The following is a 19,726-nucleotide window of genomic DNA, read 5'->3' as shown; positions in this document are numbered from 1 at the left end:
GGCTCAGGGGCTGCCCCTGGGGAGCGGGGGGCTGGGCGCGGGGGCGAGCGGGCAACGGAAAAACGGACACGGGGACAAACGGCCCCCGGAGCTTCAGTTGCAGCGGCAGCAGCAGCGGCAGCAGCAGCAGCGGCAGCAGCGGCAGCAGCGAAAGCAGATAGTCTATCGACCCCCTCGCACTCCTCTCCCTCTCCCGCAGTCCCGCACCCTCTCCTGCTCTCCCTTTCACGGTGTCCCCTCCTCTCCCAGTCTCCCTCTCCCCTGCTGGCCTGGGCCATGTCCCCAGCCCGTCACCGGCCCCGTCCCCGCCCCGGTTCCCGTCCCCGTCCCCGGCCGTCCCGCCGGGGTCTCGTCTCCGCCCGGCTCTGGCCGTGCTGGCGGTGGCGCTGCTGGGCGGGCATCAGTGCCTGGAGCTCGGGCGGCACCGCCGCCCTCTGGCTCCGCCTGGCCCGAGCCCGGCCCCGGCCCCGACGTGGGCTCCAGTCCCGGCCCCGGCCCCGGCTCCTCCCGGGCCCCGCGGAGGACACACGCGGCGCGGCCGCTCCCGCCGCCCCCGCTGCGGCTTCCCCGGCCCGAGCTCCGCTGCTCGGCAGCGCGGCCGTCGGCCCCGAGCCGCCGCTGTCCCATTCCAGGGACAGAACGCCTCGGGGGGGCCGGCCCGGGGCGCTCGGGGGGTGCTCGGGGGCCGCTCCTGGCCCCGGGCCGAGCGCTGACAGCCCCGTCCCGCCCGCAGGGAAGGCGCAGGAGGAGGCCCTGCAGGAGCGGTACCGGCTGGGTTCGCTGCTGGGCAGCGGCGGCTTCGGCAGCGTCTTCGCAGCCACGCGGCTCTCGGACGGCGCCCCGGTGAGCGGCGGGGCCGGCGGCAGGCACAGGAGGAGGGGGCGGAGGAGGAGGAGGAGGAGGAGGAGGTGGAGGAGGAAGGGAAGGAGGGGGAGGAGGAGGAGAAGGAGGAAGGAAAGGAGGAGGAGGAGGAGGGGTAGGAGGGGAAGAAGGAGGAGGAGGAGGTGGAGGAGGAGGGAAGGAGGGGGAGGAGGGGGCTGGGCAGGGCAGGTGGCGAGCTCAGCCCGCTGCTGCTCTTGGCTTGCAGGTGGCCATCAAAAGGGTGCCAAGGAACCGCGTCCGGCACTGGGGCGAGCTGGTGAGTGAGCGGGGCCAGCGGCAGAAGCTGGGCGGGGATGAGCCGAGGCCCGGCAGGCTGGAAGCCACCAGGACACCTCGAGGGAGAGCAGGCGTGGGGCCAGCGCAAGGCGCAGAGCATCCCGGGCCGGGTGAGGGGTTCCCGACCCCCGGCACGGCATCAGCCCCACTGACGGCATCGCGCTCCTCCCGCAGCCCGACGGCACCAGCGCACCCCTGGAGGTCGTGCTGCTGGCCAAGGTGTCCACTGGCTTCCCCGGTGTCGTCCAGCTGCTGGAGTGGAAGGAGCTCCCCAGTGATGTCTTGATGGTGCTGGAACGCCCGGAGAGGTGCCAGGACCTGCACCATTTCATTCAGGAACGGGGGTTCCTGTCTGAGGAGTTGGCGCGGGAGCTGTTCCGCCAGGTGCTGGAGGCCGTGCGGCACTGCACCAGCTGCGGGGTCCTGCACAGAGACATCAAACCAGAGAACATCCTGGTTGACCTGGCCACCGGGCAGGCCAAACTGATTGACTTTGGCTGCGGCACCTACCTGCAAGACACAGCCTACACTCGTTTTGCAGGTGAGCCCACGCAGGGGTGTGCTCTCAGTCCCGTCATCTCAGGGCCCAACACCTCACAGCCCAAGCTGGGTGTGGCAGCGGGGATTCTCCCTTTTGCTGCCCTTCATGGCACTGAGATTTCAGCTGAGTTGCTTTTGAGCAGGGCTGGGTGGGGAGACAGCTTCCAGCCCTGCTGGCAGCCTTTGCCCACCACTCTGCCCAGGACTGGGGCTGGGGCTGGGGCAGCCAGCCTGACAAAACACCCGTGGGTGGGGGTAGCAGAGAGGGGGGCCGGAACCTGTGTCCCAGCCGGTTTGGTGTGCAGGTGACAAAGGGCTTGGACTGCTCCACTCACCTGGTTTGGTTTGGATTCATAATGTTTTTGGGGCAGTGCAGGCAGGGAGGATGAGGGCATGGTTTTCCCAAGCAATGAGTGGGTTTTTTCCCGTCATGGTCGGGCCTTGACAGGACTTCTGCTGCCCTCTTCCAGCACCAGTGGCTTCTTTTCCATCCCCGAATCTGTACACAAGTCCCAGGTGCTGGTGAGAGGGCAGCGGTCACCCCGTGTGCCACTGGGGCAGCCCCCACACACCCAGGGATGCTGGGGCCAGGCTCAGGGAGCAGCAGCGTCCCCCTGATGAACCCCATCTGTATTCCATAGGAACACGGTCATACAGCCCACCAGAATGGACCCAATTTGGCTGGTACTACGGCAAGCCAGCTACCATCTGGTCCCTGGGCATCCTGCTGCACCAGATGGTCTGCGGGGAGCACCCTTTCAGGAGGAGCCAGAACATCAGCTGGGACCATCAACTCTCGCTGCCACAACGGCTCTCTCAAGGTGGATCCTCATCTCTGGCCACGGGGGCAATACCAGTGCTGGGAGACAGCAGCAGCTCGTGAGCATCCCGCTCTGGCAGCTGCTGAGGAGGTGGCACATGTCCTGCTCTCCTGCTCTCCTCCAAAACAGGGAATTGATGGGGACGTTTAGGCCCAGCTCTGAGCACATCCAGCATGGCCTGGGCACGGGAATAGTGGGGCAAAGCCAACAGGAGCCTTCTCCAACTGACCGGCGGTTTCTGGTTTCTCTGCCCAGAGTGCCAAGATCTGATCAGGCGGTGTTTATCCATGCTGGACTGGGACAGGCCCTCTTTAGAAGAGCTGTTCTGTGATCCCTGGCTGCAGGATATTGATCTGCCCTAGAAGAAGGGAGAGAGCCACAGGCACGCTTTGATGCAAGGCCCTGGTAAGTTACAGCTCCACACATGCCTTGGCAATGAGAAGCAAAGGAACCCAGACATTTTGTCCTGCCTGTGTCACTGCCCAGGGGTCATCAGATGGGAACACGCAGCCCTTGTGCTGGAGCTCAGCTGCTCTGCCTAGCACTGGTGGCCACCATCCGAGCTGGTTTTGCTTGTCCTGGTTCCCTGACAGCTGGGGCCCTGGGCAGAACCCTGACAGCCTGGGCTCACCCCAGGGAAGGAGAAGGAGCCCCTGGAGAAGCTGTACCAGGGGGGGCTGCTGCTGCTGGGGACACGGAGGATGACATCAAGGATGACAACCTCTTCCTCCACCTGGTCACCGGCAGCTGAGGATGATGGACTTTGATTCTGGCACCTTCTCCAAAGCCAGGCTGCACAGGGAATGTGCAGATGAGTCCACACGCAGGGGGATGCTCCCAGATTTGGGCATTGCACAGCCTGGCCAGGAACCAAAGGTTCCCCCCTTTGCTGGGGCGGATGCAGCTGATCCTTCAGTCCGCTGCCAGGCTGCTTTTGGCAGGGCTGGGGGGATGGGCTGGGGTGCTGATGAAATGGGAGTGGGCTCCTGGCCCTGCCAACAGCCCCAGCACCCACCGTGCCCCGGGCTGGGGCTGGGGCAGCCAGCCCGACACAAAGAAACCCCCATGGTGGGAGCAGAGGTGGGACTCCAGAACCTGTGCAGGGGCTGCTTTGCTTTGCAGGCAAGGAAGGGCTTGGGCTGCTCCACTGCCCCTGTTTGCTTGGGATCACCGTTATTTTGGGGGGCAGTGCAGGGGGGAAGGGAGAAAAGCCTGGGCTTCCCTCACCTGTGGGTGGGTTTTTCCCTGGCATGCAGGGGTTGGGCCTTCCTCAAGCCTCTGACAGAGATAAGATTTTGGACCTTTTTTCTTGTTCCCCTTTTTGTCTGTAATCTATTTTCAATCATTTGTTGTGTGTTTTTCTAGAGGAAGCTTTCCAGGTGGGGTCCAGTCTGGATGGGGAAGTGCTTGGGAGCAGCTGTGGCGTGGATGGGCCGTGCCCTTGGAGAAGGCTGAGGACATCGTTTGGGACCAGCTTTTCTTCCAGCGTGATGTGGGTCTTGTCTGCTTGGCATGGTGGGATCAGAGCTTTGGGGAGATGGCAGCGAGCACAGGAGCATCCTGCTCTGGGCAGCTGCTGAGGGCTGGATGTGCCGTGGCTGGCTGCAGGCTGGGCACATGTCCTGCCCTCCTGCTCTGCTCCCAAAGGCAGCAGGGATGGGCAGCTCTGGGCACAGCTCTGGGCACGGCCAGCACGGCCTGGGCACCGCGGGCGGCTGGGACAAGGGGACAGGAGCCTTCAGCTGACGGGCGCTTTCTGGTTTCTCTCCTTGCAGCCGGGCTCTGCGGGTGCTGAGGCTGCTCTGGGCTCTGCCAGGGCTCTGCTGGAGCTCAGCACCGGGCCGCAATCAGCCAAAGAAGAAATGGGGTGACCTGCAGCACAGACCTGCTGGAGCATTTCAGCAACACAGCTCAAGTGTGCAGAGTGTACACCTCCAAGGACAAACATGACACCACCCAAAAATTAAACTTGTTCAATAACTTCTGAAATGAAATCAATCTGGGATGACCCCAAATGACATTTTGCAGCTTGCTCAAGCTGTAGCTCAGCCCTTCTCTGAACTGTTCTCTCCCCCACCTGCCTTTTACTTCCCAGCTGCTCCCTCTTGTCCCCCAGGGAGTTCCCAGCCCATGGCAGTCTCCATCACACTGTCGCCTTCCTTGGTGCCCCTCACCATGAGGAAGGCCGAGCCCCAGGCTTAGGGACTCATCCTGTCACTGGCTGAGGAGCAGCAATGTCTCAGAGCTCCAGTGGGATTTTAGTGTCATTCAGAGCTGCTCTCCAGCCCTCAGCTCTCCTCACTGCTGAGTTCCCACTCCCTTTTCCTCATCCTTGCAGGAGAATGAGCTCAGTGAATCCCCTTGAGCCTCCCCACTCTTCCCAGCCCACGCACCCACCTAAGTTAGGCTGAAGCTGCAGCTTCTCTGTCTCCTGTGGCACACCAGTCCAGTCCCCTGTGCGGGGAGCCCCAGCCCCAGAGCACAGCACTCAGCAGTGCACTCCGGGCTGGAGCAGCTCCCTGCCAGCCCCAGCCCAGGGACCCCTCCAGCCCCGGGGCTTGGGGCACCGTCAGCACCCGCTGCTCCAGCCACCGCTTCTGCTGGCCCTGACAGCAACACCCAAAGTGGGGCTGATCCCGAGGGAGCAGCAGCAGGGCCTGGATCTGATCCCTGGATCTTCGGCTCGGCTTTGGAGCCCTGCCAGCTCCAAACATCCCCCCAAAAAAATCCCAAACTCAGGCACCCCCCAGGATATTTGGGCCGAGCTCCCCCTCCCCGGGCACCTGCGGGATGGGGGCGATGCTCCCGGGGTGCTGCGAGCTCAGGCAGCGCCAGGGCCACGCGATTCCTTCCCTCCTCTCCTCCGGCTGCTCCCTGCTGCCGCTGCGCTTCTTCCTCCCGCCCTCCTCCACCTCCCCCGCTCCCAGATCCTGAACCGTGAGGGGAAAGGAGCGAGGAAAGGGCAGAACCGTGAGGGGAAAGGAGCGAGGAAAGGGCGGAACCGTGAGGGGAAAGGAACGAGGAAAGGGCGGAACCGTGAGGGGAAAGGAGCGAGGAAAGGGCAGAATCGTGAAGGGAAAGGGCCGGGGCCAAGGGGACGCACTGTCCTAAAAAAGCCCGGTTTGACCCAAAATCACCCAAAAGGGCATCAAATGCAGCCTACATCCACATGGTTCGGCCTGACATCAACCAAATGGGATTAAAAGTATCCAAAGGGCTCTAAAATCCAACCAAAGGGGCTTAAAACTGCCCTAGGTGTTTTATAACCCTCAAGAAATGGCTTAACATCACCCATAAATCTTTCAAATGTGACTAAAATCCACCCTGAAAGTATCTGGTCCAGCCTAAAATCATCCAAAGGTATCTAAAATCACCAAAATGTCCCTGACACCAACACAAGAAGACCTAAAATCACCCTAAAAAGGCTTGGTTCAAACTAAAATTGCCCAAAGAAGCAAAAAACCCTACTTAAATGGGCCCAAAATACACAAAAAAGGGACCTAAAATCACCCACACAGGATTAGGATTCACCCATATGGGCCCCGTTTTTCCTAAACTCACCCAAATGGGCCACAGCCCCACCCCCATGGGCCTAAAATCATCCAAAGGGGTCTGAAATCCCCCCTAAACCCCACCAGATTCGGCCTCAAATCAGCCACAGGGGCTGAAAATCCACCCGAAAAGGCTCGGGATCCCCGCAAGGGATCTGAAGCCCACCCTAAACCTGCCCGGTTCGGCCCAAAATCCCCCAAAGGGGCCGAGCCCGAGGCCGAGCCCGGGATCGGCTCCGGGGTGGCTCCGGGACCTCCGCGTTCGCTCCGGGTAGTTTTGGCCGCGGCCCCGGACGGGCCTGGGCGGGACCGGGAGGGACCAGGGAGGGCTCGGGAGGGGTTTGGGCATCTGGGGCTTTTTTGGGCTTTTGGGAATCGTGTTGGGAGTTTACGGGGAATTGTTGGGGTTTTTGGGGAGAGTTATTGGGTTTGGAGGCAGTTGGGGGATTTTGGGGAGTTTGGATTTTGAGGGGCTTTATTGGTGCTTTGAGTGGGAAGTTGTTTTCCTGGGGGTATTTGGGGGTTAATTGAAATTTTTTGTGTTTTCTTTTGAAGTTCGGAAGGTTTTACTGGGATTTTGTGGGGATTTTGTGGGATCCTCTGGAATTATTTCTGGGGTTTATTGGGATTTTTAGGGGATTTGGAGGCATTTTATTGGAATTGTGGGGGCATTTAGTGGGATTCTTTGGGGATTTGGGTTTTTTAGGAATTTTAGTGGGGATTTGGGGGGGGCTTGTGGGTTGTTTTGGGTGTTGCCAAGATTTCTTTGGGTCTCGTGAGGATTTTGTGGGGCTTCTTGTGGTTTTGGAGACATTTTGGGGGGGGGATTTGTGGGGTTTAATTGGGATTTTGTGAGCTTTTATTGGGATTCGAGGGGGTTCTAATGGGAATTTGTGAAATTTAATTGCGATTTCATGGGGTTTATTGGGACTTTCAGGGGTTTAAAGCAGATTTTGGCGCCTCTCGGCCCTTCCCCACACCCTGGGACAACTCCAAAGCCCCCCAGAATTCCTCTAAAACCCCCCCAAAATCCCCCAAAAATCCCAATTAAAAACTCCTAAACACCAAAGAATCCCACAAAATCCCAGTGGAACACACCAAAATTAAAAAAAAAAAAAAAAAAACCAACTCCCAAAAATTTCAATAAACCCCCCAAAAAATAACCACCCCAAAACCCTAAAAAAATCCCCAAAATCCAAAATCATCAAATCCCACAAAATCCCCATAACCCCACAAACCCAGTAATTCTCTCCAAAATCCAATAATTCCCCCTAATCTCCCAACAAAATCCCCCAAAGCCCATAAATGCCACCAAAATCCCCCCAAAATCCCCCCTGAGCCCCCCAGACTCACCGGGGGCCGTCCTGGATCAGGGGGCACCAGCCGGTGGAACAGGAGCCACTTCAGGGGGCCCGCGGAGCTTTTTGGGGAGGGGGCACCATGGGAGACCCCCCAAAAACGGGGGAGGGGAACCCCTGTGGTACCCCCTCCCCAGAAAGCCCCCTCCCCCGGTTCAGGAATAGCCAAATTCAAGAAAATGTAAACCAGGCTTGACTTTCCAGAAATTATTTTTGGCCGGGTTTAGCTGCATCCTCCAGGCTCAGGATCACCGGTGTATTTGCAGGTTTTGCTCTGCATCATCAGCGTGCCCAGACTCTGCTCGGTGTTTCACAAATGGAGAAGACAATGGATATTGTGCCAAGCTTCCTTGCAAACAGCAACACCTGCATCAGCATGACAGAAAAGAAGGAAAAAAAAAAAAAAAAGAAAATATTCACCGGTTAGAACAGAGCCAGTGTCCCACCATCTTCCCCTCCACTGTTATTACAGAGGCAAACCTGGGCCTAAAGCTTCCACCTCTCAGTTCCTGATGCTGTTTGACTTCAGCCTTGACTCCCCGTGATCTACCTGACTGCTGTCCAAGTGGGGCTGGGGATGCTCAGCCTGGAAACAGGAGACACTGGGGAGGCCTCCCTGCAGCTCTGCAGGACTGGAAGGGTCCCACAGGAAAGACAGGGACAGTGTTCAGCCGGGCCCGTGGCAACAGGACAAGGGGGGATGGCTTTCAACTGCAGGAGGCTGACTGAAGTTGGATCTGAGGGAGCTGCTCTTTTACACGGAGGCTGCTGAGGCACTGGCCCAGGCTGTGGATGCCCCATCCTTGGCAACAGGGCTGTGAGCAGCATGGGCTGGGGAAGATTGCTCAGCTCGGAACAAGATGCTCTTTAGATCCACTGTGATGTCACAGATGTGATGTTCCAGCAGGAACTTCCAGCGTCCAGCAAAGAGCACAACACAACCACTGGCCCTTGTGTCAGCCTACCCTGTGCCAGCCCTCGTGCCAGCTCACCCTTCACCATGTTCCCTGTCACTCTTCTCGTCACCTGTGCCCTGATACTCCCATCAGTCCTGAAAGCTCTCTGTTGCCTGGATTTTGTCATCCGTCCCTGCAGGATGCTCACATTTGTCCTGAGGAAGGTACGGTGCCATTCCATGGAGGTGGACACCCCCCAGCTGCCCGGCTGGGCTGGAGTTCTGTGGGGATGGGGTGGGACAGGGACCCCACTCTGAGGTGTTGCTATCTCTGCAGGCTGTCACAGACAGAGAGGACGAGATGGAGGTGGACATGCAGGCTGATAGAGAGGAGGACATGGAAGTGGATGGGGAAGAGAGTGGAGACAATGCGATGGAGGTGGACATGGAGATTGATACAGAGGAGGAGATGGAAGTGGATGGAGAAGAGAGTGGAGAGGAAGAGATGGAGGTGGACATGGAGATTGATACCGAGGAGGAGATGGAAGTGGATGGGGAAGAGAGTGGAGACGAAGAGATGGAGGTGGACATGGAGATTGATACTGAGGAGGAGATGGAAGTGGATGGAGAAGAGAGTGGAGAGGAAGAGATGGAGGTGGACATGCAGATGGATACAGAGGAGGAGATGGAAGTGGATGGAGAAGAGACTGGTGAAGAAGAGATGGAGGTAGATGTGGAAGAGGAGATGGACGTGGAAATGGAAGAGTACCTTGAGGACATGGACATTGATGAGAAAGATGAGGAAGAGGCCATGATCTTGGGATGAAGAGCAATACCAGCAGCAGGACAGGCATGTGGTCCCCACAGGCAGAGCGGGTCCCCTGCTGCCAGGCTGGGACTGGGCTGGGTGGTCCCTGCTCAGGGATGTGGGACCCGGTGCATTGGGTTCTGGTGGCCATCCCCAGCCTGTGCTGCGCTTGCTGGGCCAGCCTGGGGGCACATGGAAGAGCCCTCTCTGCCTGATTGGAGTGACCGTGCCTCTTGCTTTCCCTCAAGGATGATGGAGGTCCCAGACAGAGATGCCACCCTTTTGTACATACCTTGTAGAGTTTGTTGTTGTCTTTAGGCTATAGGTTTTAGGGCTTCTTTTTGTCTTCTGTAAATACGTTTAATAGACTTTTGTTAGATATGTTCTTAGGTATATACGTTCCATAGATAGTTGTTGTTACAAATATTCTTCAATGTAAATGTGTTCTGTTTTTTCTTTACTGTTTTTCTGAAAATAAACAAGCTTTATTTTTCACACCCCAGTTCTCTTTCCATTTGCTTCAGGCACAGGTAGCACTTGCAAAGTTGTGGTTTCCGCTTGCTCCAGGTTCCCAGGGCTGGAGGTCGGTGGGGGGGCTGGTACAGCCACAACCATGTGCTGCTACCCAAACCAGGGTAAGCTGGACCACATGGTGTCGCTTAACGAGGTTTCTAGAGCAGCACACAAAAATTAGGTTCCTCAAGAACTGTTATTCCCTTTTCCTCTCCATGCCCACGTGCTGCAGGTTGGGCACCAAAATCTGTCTTGGTTTGAAAAGACAGGTGTCTGCTAAGGAAGGCAGGAGCCTTCCTGGAAATGGAAAATGTAAACCCCCTCCCTCCAAATTATTATAATTTTGAAATTAAAAGGCTCTCAGGCAAAGATATGGGAATAGGAATAACAGTTCTTTACTAGAAAAACTTAAAAGATAACTGCAATAATACAAACAAACAAAAAAACCAAACTGCTGACAGAGTCAGAATACGACCTGACACCCTGTGGGTCAGGGCGTTGGTAGCAGCACCCCAAACCCAGCTGGGAGAGCGGAGGTTTGGGGGAAACAATGGGAAGGGAGTGGGAGAGGGGGCACAGGGGGAGGTGGGACCCATTGAGGATCTCCCAGGTCACCCCAGGACCCCCAGGCCCCGTCCCAGCCCCCCCAGTTCCCTCCGCAGCCCCAGCTGAGGGGGGCTCAGCCCAGGAGCCGCCGTCGTTTGGGGCTCCCCCGAGGGCAGCCGCCAACGGGAGAGCTCCCGGCTCGGAGAGGCCCCAGCAGAGGAGGGGATCTTGTCCCTCCTCGAGTGCCCTGAAGGGTCTTCAGGCCCCTCTGAAGAGGAGTTTTTCTCTTTTTAGGGATTTCTGGGGGGACCTCACCCCTCCAAGGGTGTTTTTTCCTCCCCATTTTCAGGTGTTTGTGGGGCCGCAGCCCCACAAGCCCCTTTTCAGGGGTGATCATGACGGCTTTAAGTAGCATTTTTCTGGAGGACTCACTCCAAGCCGCTGTAGGGGAAGTTTTGCCCCCCAGGGTGGATTTTTGGGGTTTAAGGGCCCCCGCTCTGGTCGGGTCCCACTCTAACTCCCCTGAAGAGGCCAACACCACTCCCGCTGATTCCGGCAGCGGAGTGTCAGGGTCTGTCCGAAAATCCCTCATGTTTGTCTCACGACTGCCTCCAAGGACTGAGACCCTAGACCCTGAAAAGTAGCTCTAGCCTGGCTGAGGTGGAAAGTCTGCCAAGCCTTAAGGACTGGTATGCGATGCCATGGGAACTCAGTGCGAGAACAATGGACTGGTCATGGTGGACTGAGCCCTAATCAGTTCGTCCTGTACCTTCGGTCCTGTACTCTTGGTCCTGCACTGACGCGATGATTACAACTGGTTCCCAAAACGAGTCCACACCCACCGTGTAGCCAGGAGAGCTGCTGCTTTGGCCTGATGCCACCCGCTTTGAGGAACCCTATAAAAGACTGAAGGAGTTTTGAGGACTTTGTCCGGACCCCACCTGGAGAAGACAGCCTATGAGCATCTCGTCAAGCTCCGAGGGCCTCGTCTCTTCAGACTGGTAGCTATAATCCCCTTCCCCTCTTTCTCTATCTTTCACTCTATCTCTTTATTTCTCTCCCACTATCGCAGTTGTTGGCACTAAATAAAAGTGCATTTTTGTTTAAGCAAAGTGTTGTGTCCCCTGCTGTGTCTTTTGTGCTTTGAGATCTCCAAAAAGAACCTATCAGGGACCCTGCATGTATTTGCGGACCCTGACATTAAATTGGCGTAGTCGGCAGGATCTTGGTAGACAGATTAAGGGTTGCGGGTTGTATGTAGTTTGTAACAGGGGAAGGACCCTCGCTTCAGCCGCACCTAGCACGCCACGTCCAGTGAGCGCTGTCTAGAAAGCAAGGGGGGCGAGTGGAATTTCCCACAAACTGCATACACCCAGGCGAAAAGCATCCCCTGTCTTCAGGATTTTTAAGCAGATCTCATTTGTACAAAAGATGGGACTTTGTTGTTTTATTTTTTGTGTGTATTTTTGAGCTGTTTGGTGCAGTTGAGGAGACAACTATTTGTAACTAAGGAGTACCTCCCAAGCAGTTTTGGTCCCCTCACCCACTCCAGGGAAGCGAAGGGAAACACAGTTTTAGCTGTGCTTGTGTGTAACTTAAGAGTACCTCCCTGAAAGTGGTTTTGGTCCCTTCACAAAATGAGTGATAACCTCAATGACAAAACTAAAGCTGGATTTTATGCTTTGCTAGCTAAGCACAATGCCAAACCTTCTCCGGGAGAAGAAGAATGGGCACAAAGTAACTGGTTTACTTTGGATAATGTCGTTGATAGAGTATGTGCTTTACAACATGATACAAAATTCAAACTGGGCAAAAATAAAACCATCTTGTGCTCAGTTTTGGGAGCTTGTCTTATGGCAGCCGTAGAAACTCGCTTCAAGCGAAGAAGTGAGGAACATGCTATCATAGACTCCCTGCAAAATTTAGTAGAAGTCTTGCAGAAAGAATTAGAACATGAAAGGAGTCTTAGAGAGGAGAGAGAGAAACGGGTGAGTGAAGAAAAAGCAGTAATAGGCTCCCTACAAACCCTAGTAGAAGTTTTGCAGAAAGAACTAGAATATGAAAGAAGTCTTAGAGAGGAGAGAGATAAAAACTTAAAACATGTAGAATCACCAAAAGAAGTAGAAGAGAAAGAAGCACACCACATTAAACACATATACCCCCAGAAAGAATTGGTACACATACAAAATTGTGGAGAATCTTGTTGTTCCAATTTGGGACCTCTCATTAAAACAGAATACAATTTTATAAATGAAGAGGATTTTGATCCTCACATTACCACCAAAGAAATACCATACACTGCCACTGAATTAGCCAAATTAAAGAAAGAATATTCACGTCTCCCTCAAGAATCAGAGACAGAATATGTGTTTAGAGTCTCGCTCACTGGAGGAGATCAAATTAAATTAAGTGAGCAAGAAGCCAGTGGCTATTGGGGACATGGAGTTTTCTTAACAACAGGAAACACTCGAGCTCCATGGTCCCTGACACAGCGTGCGGCTTTTTGGGCCGGGGGAACGAGCCCCTTGGACAGGGGAGACCCCATAGCTATAATTAGTACCCCCAACCAACTCCTAGAAAGTGTGCACAAAGCTGTTTGCCTGCAAATGATTCATGAAAAGAAATTAATTCCTGGTTTTGAATCCCTGATGCAATTACCTGTGAAGCCCAAAATAATGACCCCTTTAATTCAAGGGCCTCCAGAATGACTCAAACCTACAGTGATTTTAATTCAAAAAACCACAGCAGCTGTATGTCCTGTAGGAAGACCAGATAGATTTCCTAGTAACCTGAACAACCCATTTGTTCCCCTTTATGACTTGTTGAGGAAAGGGGTAAAATGGGATTGGACTCCTTCTCAGGAGAAAGCATTGCAATTGCTGATTTTTGAAGCAACAGCTTATCAAGCATTGGGTCCCATCCATCCTACAGATCCCTTTCAGGTAGAATGGGGATTTGCTGCCTCAGGGCTGTCAGTACACATATGGCAGAGGGGACCTGAGGGTCCAACAAGGCCTGTGGGCTTCTATTCTCGTGGTTTCAGAGACGCTGAGAAAATATACACTACCTGGGAAAAGGGGCTGTTTGTGGTTAGGTTGGCTCTCATTGAAGTGGAAAAAATAGCACGTCAACAACCTATTTTGCTAAGGGGCCCCTTCAAGGTTATTAAGACAGTCACTAGTGGAACCCCCCCTCCTGACGGGGTGGCTCAGAGGGCCTCAGTTAGAAAGTGGTATGCTCAGGCTGAACATTACTGTAACTTTTTCTCAATGACAGAAGGAGATGTAAAAACTATAGCAATCCAAGAAACTGAGAGCTTGGATAGCAGCCATGACAAACCTGCCTCTGTAATCAAAGTAGCCCCTCCTTTGTCCCCTGAACAATCAGCAAGTTTTTGGTTCACTGACACCTCTGCTAAACGAGAGGGGAAGGTGTGGAGATACAGGGCAGCAGCCCCCCACATTTCCTCTGCTGAACTAATTATTACTGAGGGAGAAAGCAGTGCTCAGGTTGGGGAGCTGACAGCTGTTTGGAGTGTTTTCCAACGTAAGGTACAGAATACCTCTCTTGTCTGTAACTACACTGACTCCTATGCTGTGTACCAGATGATCCTAATAATCCAGCACATTACCCTGGCCAACCTGTTCTGCTGGACCTCCCTTACTATAGGGCTAGTACCACTTGTGCTAAAACCCTCTCTGAATAAACATGCATGGACAGCTTCTGATGCTCTAGGAAAAGAGCACTGTGTTGCATCCCAGGTTTAGGTTCACATGGGTTTTTCCTTTGTTAGTTTTCCAGTTCTCTGTACCCTCGTGCATCCCCCGGGTTTTCCCCTACTCCTGCGATTTCCGTGCCTGTGTTCCCGTTCTCGTGGTGCCACTCACCCCAAAGTCTCGTGTCCGCCCCTGCCGTGTTCCCATTGGTCGCTGTAGTACACGTCATCACCGCGATGTCTGTACCCATTGGGCGGGAGGACTCCCCGTCCGCCCTGTCCCTTCCCTATTTGATCCCACTCCTCGGCATGCTCGAGGCCATTTGCGTCCGTGCGAAGCTGGGGTCGGCTGCAGCCTTTCCATCGCAGCTCTCGCAGCCAATAAAGCATCCAGCCGCCACGCGGACGGATTTGGACGAATTCCCTGCCTCTTTGTTTCTTCCCTTGCGCCGACGGCAAAGCGCGGCCATCAGCCCACCCCGGAGCGCGACAGCAAAAGCGCCCGGAAACTGCGGCGAGCCCCGGCCCCGACGAAAAGCTGAGAAGCCCAAGCCGGGCATTCGGGAGCTGACCGGGGCAGACAAAGTAAAGAGCAGCCGCGAGTGACGCCCAACGTCCGGGCCACGGCCAGCGCAAAGCCGCGGAGCAGGCAGAGAGTCACCACAGAGCACCCGGGAGCCGCGCACAGAGAGCGCCGCCGCCGCGAAGCCGCGCCGCCGACCAGCGAGCGCCGCTGCCGAGACGAGCGAGCGCGATCCGCGCGGAAAACCGCCACCGCCACCGCAGGGTCGCGGTCCACGACGGAAAAGTGCTCCGTGCCGGACTGAAAACGGGAGCAAGTGCCCCCCCGAAGTAAGTCAGTGACGTCTCCGCCACCCACAGGAAAACACGCTGTGTTTTCCCGCGTGGGACTGGAAGCGCAACCATTCACGGCTACGGAAAGCCGAAGAACGGACGCTTCCCGGGAAAGAAGACCCTGGTAGCAGCTTTTATTTGCGAAGATTCCGGTTTGGTGAGTGATTAGCCGCGGGGGGTACCCGGCTGAAACTTCACGTGGGTGGGCTCTGCCGCGTTTCCGGCGGTACGGCTCACGCAGCGCGCAGCGTGTGCGGCGGGCCGCCGGGGTCTTTCGCGTTTTTTGCTTTTTTTCTTTCGCCTTTTCTGCACCAGGGGTGAGGCTTTGGGTAGAAATAGCATGGGGACCACGCTATCTGCCCAACAAAGGGAATTCTATACCCAAATTAAGGGGATTTTATCAGTAAAACATCCCTACCCCAAAAATTCAGTCAAGCAGTTTGTACGATGGCTCTGCTTTTCCTTTCCACGTGTAACCGCGGAGGATGCTCACAGAACAGAGTTCTGGGAGCAAGTAGGAGCCAGGTTAGCAGAGGGAATGGACAGGGATCCCTCTGTGAAAGATTGTTTCCCAAAGCTCCATTTGCTGATCTCGGAGGCTGTAAAAGCAGGGTCCGCGCGAGAAGCGGCTGAGGAAAGGAAAGAGCCATCAGGCAAAACTCTTGTTTCCCCCGAATCCATTTCCCCATCCTCTCCTACCCCTTTTTCCCCTAAACCGGGTAGGCAGAGGGGAGTACTCCGCCGCTCTGAGGCGCAGGGCAGCTCCACAGACGTGGACCGTGCTCCTGGCTCCCCCGAGCCGTCCCGGCACCCCCGCCTTGGTGGAATTAGCTACTCTGCTGAGGAACTAATCCCAAACCCCTTTTCCAATCCCTTTTTCCCAGTTAGAAATCCTAGTTCTGGCGCTACCCCGCGCTGCTCTGCTCCCCTGAATCCCTTTCTTTGTCCCCCTGAGGAAGCCGCAGCCACGTGGCTAGGGCCTCTGTCTTCCCAAGATGGAGGGCGGCCACGTGGAGAGGTTTCTTCTCCCCATAATCCCTTTGTCCCCTTTGTTCCCTGTATCCCCACCTTTGACCCCACCCCTTCCTGTTTCCCTGTGGGTGTGGGCACCGCCCACTCCAGGCATCGGGTTGCCACCCCTCCCCCTGTTCCCCCTCGGGTGGGCGTCCCCTTCTTCCATGTCCTGCCTGCCGCAACATCAGCCCCACCCTCCCCCAACAGGGAGGGGTCTGTCACCTCCGCCCCGCTGTCCCAGGGAGAAGATTCTCCCTGCCCTGTCCCACGTACCGCGCCCCCACGTCCTCCCGCTCCTCGGATACCCAGGGGGGGAGGGGGGAGTAGGGGAGAGGGGAGGGGACGGGGCCCAATCTATGAAGTCGAGCAGTCGCTCCGCACTCCAGCCTCCTACGCCAGGGGAGGGGAAAACCCTACATGGACACCCCTTCCCTATGAATCCATAAAAGAGGTCTGCAAAACATCACGCGATTTTGGACAAAAAAGCCCCTTTTTTAAAGGCATTTTAAAAGCGACTTTAACATCTAGAACCGTAGTGCCAGCAGACCTTAAGTGTCTGTTTAGCTGCCTGCTTCTCCCATCAGAATACAGCCTGTGGGAGAGGAGGTGGAAGAAACTGGCAGCAGACCTGCTTCCCGAAATCCTAGAAGGGCCTTACAGCCTGGATTTCGCGGAAGAACCGATCACTTTGGACCATCTTGTGGGTGAAGGAGAATGGAGTGAAGGGCAACTTCAAGCTCGGGGAATTCCAACGGCCGTGCTGGACATGTCCAGGGGTGCAGCAGAGCGTGCGTTCCTGGGCATGCCCACCAAGGACCCGATGGTTCCCTATACAGCGATTAAACAAGGTGTCGCAGAGCCTTTTGTAGATTTCGTAGACCGGGTCCGGGCGGCAGTCGAGAGACGGGTGGAGAGACCTGAACACCGAGACGGACTAGTCCTAGAAGTGGTGCACATGAATGCCAACACCATGTGCAAAAGAATCATCCTGTCGCTGCCGGCCTCACCAGCGCCGACCCTCGACCAGATCATCGAGGAGTGCACCCTGAAATCACACCTGATAGAGGAGGAAGCCCCAAAGAGACCTAAAGACAAGCTGGTCACATCTGCTGTTGCTCCTCCAAGGAACTCAGCTCCGAAACGACTTCCATCCACACGCCGGTGCTTCCACTGCCATCAGGAGGGACATTTTCAGGATCGCTGCCCACTTCTAAGGACTATACCACCCAGGGCTGCGGGAGGAGGGAGGAGGGATGGGAGCCCCACAATCCCAAAAAACTAGGAAAGGAACGCGCACTTGCCTCGCGTGCTGACAAAAATGAGGCAAGTCGTGGTGCCGCGAGAGGAGCCGTGATACACCATCTAGTCCCATCTGTAAGCGGCTGCCTCTCAACTACTGACATCAGGGAGCCTTATCGGCTCCGACTCACCAATTCTGTCCGCTTTCGTTCCCAGGACTGGCATTTCTTCATAGCAGATGCAGAGCTTCTATCACACATCTGCCGCTGTGAAACCAGGAGGAAGGAGGACCTTCTGAACTGCAGCGAGGTCCTACAAGCAGCTCTGGAGGACACTGTTAAGGCCTTGTCGGTGGCCGGATTCGAGCTACAAAAAGAGAAGGTACAGTTACTGCCACCCTGGAAGTACCTGGGCCTAGAAATTAATAACCGAACAATTAGGCCTCAACAAATTCAGATAAGTAACAACCCCAAGACGCTGAATGACATCCAGCGCTTGTGTGGATCACTAAATTGGATCAGGCCATGGCTGGGACTCACCACGAGAGAACTATCCCCTCTTTTTGACTTGTTAGCAGAAAGGGAGGGGGATGAGGGTTTAAGTTCCCCAAGAGTCCTTACCCGGGAGGCCAGAGCCGCACTCGAGAAGGTCCAAACCACCATCGCGAGTAGGCAAGCCCATCGCTGTCAACCAGGGCTGCCTTTCCGCTTCATCATCTTAGGTGAGTTACCCCATTTATACGGTATGATATTCCAGTGGGACAAGGGCCAACAGGACCCCCTCTTGATAATTGAGTGGGTGTTCCTTGGCCACAGACAGTCCAAAAGTATCACCAAGCCACAAGAGCTGATGGCGCAGCTCATAATACGGGCCAGGGCTCGTCTGCAAGTACTAGCGGGTTGTGACTTCACATGTATCCACCTCCCCATCAAAACATCCACGGGGAAAATGACCAAGGAGACCTTTGAACACCTTCTCAGACAAAATGAAAATTTGCAGTTTGCTCTAGACAGCTTCTCAGGCCAAATTCAAATTGGGCATCCTGGCCATCATCTGTTCAATACAGAATTCAAATTGTTGCCGAGAGAATTGCAAAGTAAAAAACCACTTAAAGCACTGACAGTGTTCACAGATGGGTCAGGGAAGTCCCACAAGTCAGTAGTGACGTGGAAAGACCCAGAGACTCAGTTGTGGGAATCAGACGTTAAGGTAGTGGAAGGTTCCCCACAAGTAGCTGAGTTGGATGCTGTCGTGGGGGCTTTTAAAAAATTCGATCAACCTTTCAATCTAGTCACAGATTCGGCATATGTGGCAGGAGCAGTGTCTAGAGCTGAACATGCAATTGTAAAAGAGGTCCCAAATCAAGTCATCTTCAGGTTGCTCACAGAATTAGTACACTTGGTTTCTAACCGTGAGCATCCCTTTTATGTGGTACATGTGAGGTCACACACGGATCTCCCAGGCTTTATTGCCGAAGGGAACCACAGAGCAGACGCCTTGGCAGCCCCAGTACAGCTGGGAGGCCAGCCAAACATAGTCGAGCAGGCCAGGCTCAGCCATCAGCAGTTCCATCAAAATGCCCCAGGTCTGGTACGCCAGTTCCATCTGCGGCGTGACCAAGCCAGGGAAATTGTGGCCTCATGCCCCAACTGTCAGGAGGCAACTTTACCAACACTGGGAGCAGGTGTGAATCCCAGAGGTCTCCGCAGTTGTGAAGTATGGCAGATGGACGTCACCAAAGTCCCCGAATTTGGGAAACTCAAGAATGTCCATGTAACCGTGGACACCTTCTCGGGAGCAGTTTTCGCCTCAGCCCACATAGGAGAAAGAGCCACAGACGTGAAAAAACACCTCATACACGCCTTTGCTACTTTAGGGGTCCCAGCCACAATAAAAACTGATAATGGTCCAGCATATACTTCCAGGGTGCTCAGTAACTTCCTGCAGGAATGGGGGGTCCAGCATAATACTGAGATTCCTCACTCCCCCACCGGCCAGGCCATAATAGAGAGGACTCACCAGACGCTGAAACAAGTCCTCCGGAAACAGCGGGGAGATGTGCGAGTGCTGTCACCGCACGAGAGACTCTGCAAGGCCTTGTTTACTATCAATTTCCTAAACTGCTCTTTTGACAGGCAAGAACCGCCAGCCCTGAGACATTTCAAACAACATCAGGAGCTCCAGCCAGAAGACAGGCCTCCAGTATTAGTGAGGGATCCAGACTCTAAAGAAATCCAGGGTCCATTCCCACTCTTGACTTGGGGACGGGGATATGCCTGCGTATCCACGCCCTCAGGAGTCAAGTGGATCCCCAGGAGGCATGTCAAACCTTACATTCCAGGACAGTCAGTGAGTCGGAGCGATACAGTGCCAGTGGATGCAACTGATGATCCCACCAACCAAGGGGTTGCATCCAATCGCAGGCGCCGCAGAAAAGGGAGAGACTCAACATCTCCCTAAAAAAACACTTTTCCCACATCTACCTCAGACCATGTATGTCTCCAAATCGTGTATAATAAAGTTGTTGTCCCAGTTCCCCTATCCCCAAACACCCAAGGAAGAAGCAGCTGCAGTACCATCCCCAAGCCCTTTCCATCTACAAAGCGGTCATAGCAGCAGAAGAAGCTAAGAGAAGAGGCCACTGCGAAAGAATCCCAACAGAGACAACTGTCTTTTTTATATTATTTAAAGCGGGGAATTGTTGCATCCCAGG

General features: G+C 55.1%; 1 long non-coding RNA gene across 1 annotated transcript; it reads left to right on the top strand.

Annotated features, from left to right (window-relative positions):
- Positions 1-745: 745 nt before the first annotated feature.
- LOC137467547 (uncharacterized) lies at positions 746-1,400 on the top strand. The gene is made up of 3 exons (XR_010995548.1): positions 746-843; positions 1,088-1,138; positions 1,333-1,400. It is a non-coding gene; the product is annotated as an uncharacterized lncRNA (long non-coding RNA).
- The last annotated feature ends 18,326 nt before the right edge of the window (positions 1,401-19,726 follow it).

This window comes from Anomalospiza imberbis, unplaced genomic scaffold, assembly GCF_031753505.1.
Source record: "Anomalospiza imberbis isolate Cuckoo-Finch-1a 21T00152 unplaced genomic scaffold, ASM3175350v1 scaffold_68, whole genome shotgun sequence".
In the NCBI taxonomy this organism is placed as follows: Eukaryota; Metazoa; Chordata; class Aves; order Passeriformes; family Viduidae; genus Anomalospiza; species Anomalospiza imberbis.
This window is presented reverse-complemented; position numbering and strand designations above follow the sequence as displayed.